A 7,167-nucleotide genomic window follows, 5' to 3' on the forward strand; every position below is an offset into this window, starting at 1 on the left:
AAGACGATGTGACCAGTTCAGAAAAAAATACACTCAAACCGCCCACCAAATCTGAAACTAAGTTGAGACCCTTTGACTTTGATCTGAGGATCAAGGTTACAGAATTCGAGGATCTAGAAGTCTTGGATACAGATTTAAGATATACTCATTGTATTCAAAAGAAGATCAAAATTGAAAACTTGCATAGAAACCCTGTTTTCTTAAAGGACTGTCTTACGCCAGAATACTGGTGGAGGGAGCATTTGGTATATGTGTTTTTCTAAGGGAAGTTCGATTTGCAATAGCTAGTGACGCGGAGTATTCAAAGGATGGCTCACACGGCAAAAACCTGCCCAGGTCATCAGCCTCGGTATGGTGAAAAATGGTGTGCTTTTGGTACGATGGGCGAGGGCCGACGAAGCGGTCCTGGAGGGTTTTGACTAGGCGATGCACGGGCACACGGTGCTGAGGACACCCATGCGTATGTCATGGAAGATAGGTTCCGGTACGATGGGCGAGGGCCGACGAAGCGGTCCCTGAGAAGTGCCAAGACACCTAAGGAGGATCTTGGAGGGTTCTAACTAGGCGATGTACAGGCTTGCAGGGCTTAGGCCCCCACCCATGCGTATGTCGTGGAAGATATATATGTATGATGATGAAAAAAATTATTGTAATCTGTTACTAGATCTCGTTGACCAGTTGGTCTCGACGGAGAGTCCAGAGTGATACCTCTTTTTAAGAAACAAAGAACTGGATGGAAATTTTGAGTTATGGTATTTGTAATCAATAACTATTTGTTCAATGGATCATTTTATAAGTTCAAGTTTTAAAGAGGAGTGTGTGCATATCTGTTTTCTAAAGCTAAAGTTTCTTTTAAGACTCTTCATTTCCTTGAACCACTCACCATGACTTGTCATCATGTAGTTCGAAGCACCTAAATCAACATACCATACGTCATCCTTACATGCTCCTACATCATTTCCAGACAAAGCATTAACAACATGTTGCATAACAAACAACCTCTCATTATCATCATTATTTCTACTACTAGAGGATGTATAGTTGTTTTGATGCACTTGTATGTTACTCTATGTTACTCTATGGGTAGAAGCATGTTAACGTGCATAAAAAATGCTGCCCTGGACAATGCTAGATAGTAGTGCTTGTTAGCATACATTCGAGAGCCAAGAATATGTCCATTTTGAAATAAACTTTCCATAAACTATGTTAGATTTACTCGGCGCCAAATTCATTTTTAGTTATTGAAGTCATGGTGTAGTGGATGAGCGCTCTCTCTCTCTCTCTCTCTCTCTCTCTCTCTGTCTCTCTCTCTCTCTCTCTCTCTCTCTCTCTCTCTCTATCTTTCTGTCTCTGTGTCTCTCTCTCTCTCTCTCGCTCTCTCGAGGTTCTCCATGATCTGTGTAAGCCAAGCTCTCTCTCTCTCTCTCTCTCTCTCTCTCTCTCTCTCTCTCTCTCTCTCTCTCTCTCTCTCTCTCTCTCTCTCTCTCTCTCTCTCTCTCCTATGATGCTGCTCAAACAGTCTCACCCTCTCCCTTTGCCTCGCATTCTCTCCGTGTAGCCCACTTCCTCCCCATCTCATAGAGTTATGGCGAACCATACGTTGCAATTTGATCTGGTAGGTTTACTTGCGCGTTCAAGGGTAGCAGATGAAGGTAGCAGAAGGGATCCTTTACAGACAATGAATCCGAACTTGGAGGACCCAACTTGTACTACCATTAGGGATTATGAGAGACAAAGAAAGAGGAAACAACGAGAGAAGAAAAAACTTAAGTAGGTTCAGGTTCGAGAGCTTGCCTTTGAGGAGGAAAAGAAGAAGAAAATCTCGTCTGAGATTGTAGCACTGTTCAAGAGGAGGACTGAAGGAATTAGTACAGAAGACAAGCAAGAAATTTGGAATCTAGTATCTCATCATCCTGTCGTGCAAGCAATGTGTCCAGAGGAGTCTACTATTCAAAGTGCAATCATGTGCAATGTTCGTAACACCTTGGCGCTTGTAAAGCAGCCAAGCTGTAATGAGGAGTTGTATTTGAAGCATACAGCATTGTCCATGATGTTGAATTCAAAGGAGAACATGCAAATGTCAAAAGTCTCGAGACTCCTTAAAGTTCCGCGTCGATCCTTGTACAAGGCTAAATTGCGGGTGACATCGAATGTTGACGATGGAATGTTTTCATTGGCTGCATGTCAAAAACATGCCCATCGTAGCACAATCACAGATGAAATGAAAGAGCTGGTTTACACATTTTGGAGGGATGAGACACGTGTATCCCCTAACAAAAAAGATGCTTGTCGAAAGAGGATGGGGAGAAAAAATTACATAAAGCACCCTGTACACCTCCTTGATGAACCTCAGGTAATTGATCTAACCAAAGCACCATTATTCAAGTACACTAAAAAGCATGTGAAACTTTACAGTTAGCATACTGGTTGTTATGTACACTGTGGTTGTTTATGGTTTATTCTAGCTAGAACATGCTATACTGTATATGCTAGTTTAAATCTTCAATATGTTGATCACCTTACAGAGTGTGTTATTTATCATATTAGTAATGCTAATTAGTATACAAGCCATACCTGGAGGCACACTGTAAATGCTAGTTAGCAGACTGTGTATGCTAGTTAGCATACTCTATTCTACATGCTAGAACATGCTATACTGTATATGCTAGTTCAAATCTTCAATATGTTTATCACCTTACAGAGTGCGTTATTTATCATATTAGTAATGCTAATTAGTATACAAGCCATACCTGGAGGCACACTATAAATGCTAGTTAGCAGACTGTGTATGCTAGTTAGCATACTCTATGTGCTAATTAGCACACTGTACATGCTAGTTAGTATACAAGCCATACCTAGAGGCACACTGTAAATGCTAGTTAGCAGATTGTGTATGCTAGTTATCATACTCTATGTACTGATTAGCACACTCTACATGCTAGTTAGCATGTAAATGCACTTAAGCATGCTGTGAGTGGTGCGAGTTCGCATATGGTAGGTGCTGATTAGCATATTGTAAGTGCTAGTTAGCATACTCTAAGTGCTAGTTAGCATATTCTAAGTGCTAAGTTAGCATACTCAAGGTGCTAGTTGGCATAATGTAGTGCATCTTAGCATACTGTAAGTGCTAGTTAAGCATATGATTAGTGATAGTTAGCACTCTGTATGTGCTTATTAGCATACTGTGAGTGCTAATTAGCATACTTTAAGTGCTGGTTAGCATACTGTAAGTGCTACTTAGCATAATGAATGTGCTTGTTAGCATACTGTTTGTGCTAGTTTAGCACTGTTTGTGCTAGTTAGCACATTGAATGTACCAATTAGCTAACTGAATGTGCTACTTAGCATACTAAATGTACCAATTAGCCTATTGAATGTGTTAGTTAGCATACTGTCAGTGCTAGTTAGCATTATGCAAGTGCTAAGTTAGCATACTGTGAGTGCTAGTTAACATACTGCACATGCATGGAAGCATACTGTAAGTGCTAGTTAGCATGTAAGTGCTGGTTACATACAGTATGCTTCCGTGCATGGCCTGTATACTAGCATAATAACCGCCATCCTGATTGCAAAATAGGTATGAGAATGTTTGAGATGATGAAGCCATTTTTTATACGGCGACTGAAAGATAGAGACACATGCTGCTGCGAATATCATGTGCAGATGTCCTTTTTAAAGGACACACTTAACCATATATAGTCTCAGTCATTCGGGCTGCATGGAGCCCAATGCAGATGTACATGCAGCGTTTGCGTCAGAGGTGATGAAACTAGCAGGGGTTGCATGGCTTTATGTCAAACTTTCAAAGGTGTCACACGTCTATGGGAGTCAGTTCTCTGCCCCAAGCGGATAGATGCTGGTTACCACAATAGTGAGTGTTTGATGGGTGAATGTAAGAAATGTGGTGTGAAAAAGCTAGAAACATGCTGCTTAGAGACACAAAGCCCAGGTAAGAATATCTTTGTAAAATTGTTTGCATATGTGGAGGCAACAGATAAGCAAGGAGACAAAAAAAAGAGAAAAGATCTTGTGACTAAAGAAATGCAGTGCTGGGAGTTTCTTCAACTCTTACAGACCAAGTTGAAGGTTTTTATCAAACATAACTATATCGCTCGATGGCAAGCACAACAGTTCAAGGATTGTATTCTTAGATTTCCTGACGATGTGGTTGTGTCGGTTGTAGACTTTGCAGAAAACTATGCATTCAAGGAGCAAAATGAGATTCAATCCATGCATTGGCACTCAAGTCAAGTAACTATTTTTGTGCACATAACATACTACCGCAGGGAAGGGGAAGTAGTCAAGAAAATCCACTTCTTCATATCAGATGACAAAGTGCATGACACATTGTTTGTCCAACATTGTTTTATGCTACATTGTGGATGGTTACAGAGAGAAGGTGTCACTCCAAAACGTCACTGGGTCTAGTCAGATGGTGCTGCCTCACAGTTTAAGGCTGCTAGGCCTTTCTATTTTTGTGCACATAACATACTACCGCAGGGAAGGGGAAGTAGTCAAGAAAATCCACTTCTTCATATCAGATGACAAAGTGCATGACACATTGTTTGTCCAACATTGTTTTATGCTGCATTGTGGCTGGTTACAGAGAGAAGGTGTCACTCCAAAACGTCACTGGGTCTGGTCAGATGGTGCTGCCTCACAGTTTAAGGCTGCTGCTAGGCCTTTCTATTTTGTTGCAAGGTATGCTGGATTGACAGGAATGGAGATGAGCTGGTTCTTCTTTGGATCAGGACATGGCAAGGGAGAGCATGATGGTGCATGCGCAGTCGTTAAAAGATCGTTAACACATGAATAGCTGAAGCCTAATGGGGCCACTTTAAAGTGTGCTGCAGATGTGGTTGCCTATTGCCAAGCCAACCTATCAATGGGAGCAGCTGCATCATATCCTCTAAAAGAAAGGGAATGTGCCCGTGTGTTTTGGGAGATCAAAGTAGGTGATGTAAAAGTTAAATGGAATTGTGCCATGGTTGAGAAGTCTCGCACCTTGCATGCTTTTCGCGGTCACAACCGGCAGGATGCAACTGCCATTGCCACAAGACCATTGGCATGCTTTTGTGATGCATGCATGAACCATAGTTGGAATCGCTGCACTAACAAATCTCATGTGCAGCCTTGGGATTATCACATTCTGATGCCATTGTCTGATGAAGTTGAGGATGAAGAAGACACTCCGACTGATGATGCCCTTGAAGGATAGATCATTGGATATGAAAAATTCGTGTATGAAGGCCACCATGATGCATTAAGTAGTGCTTTGTGTGTTGGTGACACTTTTGCAGTGAATCCGGATGCTAAAACCAATGATGAGAATGTAGACTTTTACTTGGTAAAGTGCATTGCAGTAAAAGAAAAGGCAAAATAGGGTTACATTGATGAGTGGAACAATGTAATTGACAAAGGCTCTTATGTCATGCAAGGACTGTATTACAAGCAAGTGGATGCATACACCTTCAAACTAGACTACAATCAACCTGTTGTTCACATACTTTCAAATCTTGTACGTTGTATCAAGATACCCATGAAACACATGCAGAAGAGAACTTGGCAAATGTACACAATCACCCCCGAAGATTATGAAGCAATCTATAACAGCATGCCATTCAGTTTTTGACATGAGCGTCATGGTCTTTTATTCTATTTTGTATCTTGTGTATGCTTACTACTACCACAGTATATGCTAATTGTGTACTAACAAGCTTCTACAAAGTGTGTGCTAGCTAGCATAAAGCGTATGCTATACAGTGTATCCTAACTAGCATATGCTAACTAGCATATGCTAACTAGTATATAGTATACGCTAACTAGCATATACTGTATGCTAACTCGCACAGTATAACTGTATACTAACTACCTAATTTATATTATGTGCTTACTAGCATATAGCGTATGCTAACTAGCATACAGTATATGCTAACTAGCATATAGTGTATGCTAACTAGCATAGTGTTGAAAGAACGATAGAGGGGGAGGAGACACACACACAGGAGCAAACCCTAATGTATATTGCAAACCCTAACCATAGAGGGAAGCCATCTCCACTCTCACACAAAGCATAATGCCATAATCCATAATACACACAACACTATGAGTTGTGTCCACACACATCTAACCCTAGCTAATGTCCACACACTATGACCAGCTGGACACCCGATCATTTATGTCTCACACATGTTCCTACCTAACATGCCAGCACATAGCATAGTTGGCTCACACTGACATCGATCTTGAATCTCAACAGCCCCTCTCAAGCTCATGATGTACTGCCGATGAAGATGTAGATGAGCTTGGGATATCAAGACTCTCAACACTCCCCCTCAAGCTCATCCCATGTACTCCCAACATAGTCTGGAAGTACTCAAACTTCTCCCTGCTAAGTGGCTTTGTAAAGATGTCTTCCACCTGCTCATCAGTCTTCACATACTGAAGATCAACTGTACCATCTAGCACCTTCTCTCTGACAAAGTGATAATGGACCTCTATGTGTTTGGTCCTCGCATGAAACACTAGATTCTTTGCCAGCTGTATGCTGCTCATGTTGTCACAATGAATGACAACTTTGCCATCAATAGGCTCACATAAATCTGCCAAGAGACCCTTTAACCATACTACCTCACAAGTAGCAATGGCTGCACCTCTATATTCAGCCTCTGTACTGGATAAAGCAACTGTAGGTTGCTTTTTGCTCCTCCAACTCACCACGGCACTTCCAAGTGTAAAAGCATAACCACTAGTAGACCTGTTGTCATATGAGCTACCTGCCCAATCAGCATCTGTGTAGCCATGTATATCCAAGCTTTTACCACTCTCATAAAGTAGACCATAATGTGCAGTGGTCTTCACATATCTCATAATGCGTCTCATAAAGTAGACCATAATGTGCAGTGGTCTTCACATATCTCATAATGCGTCTCACTGCATCCAAATGTGGTTTTCTGGGGCTCTGCATAAACTGGCTTACTAGCCCCACAGCATAACTCAAATCCGGGCTTGTGATAGTCATGTATATGAGACTGCCAACCATCTTCCTGTACATAGATGGATCATCCAATTCCTCACCATAATCAGCCCGCAACTTCACATTTTGCTCCAAAGGTGTACTCATAGGCTTACACCCTGTCATGCCATACTTTGCCAACATATCCAATG

At 41.5% G+C, this 7,167-nt stretch overlaps 1 pseudogene; it reads left to right on the forward strand.

Annotated features, from left to right (window-relative positions):
- Positions 1–5,086: 5,086 nt before the first annotated feature.
- LOC147635772 (uncharacterized) lies at positions 5,087–5,632 on the forward strand (annotated as a pseudogene).
- Positions 5,633–7,167: the final 1,535 nt, after the last annotated feature.

This window comes from Cibotium barometz, chromosome 9 (genome assembly GCF_041138505.1).
Source record: "Cibotium barometz isolate CiBa-2024 chromosome 9, ASM4113850v1, whole genome shotgun sequence".
In the NCBI taxonomy this organism is placed as follows: domain Eukaryota; kingdom Viridiplantae; phylum Streptophyta; class Polypodiopsida; order Cyatheales; family Cibotiaceae; genus Cibotium; species Cibotium barometz.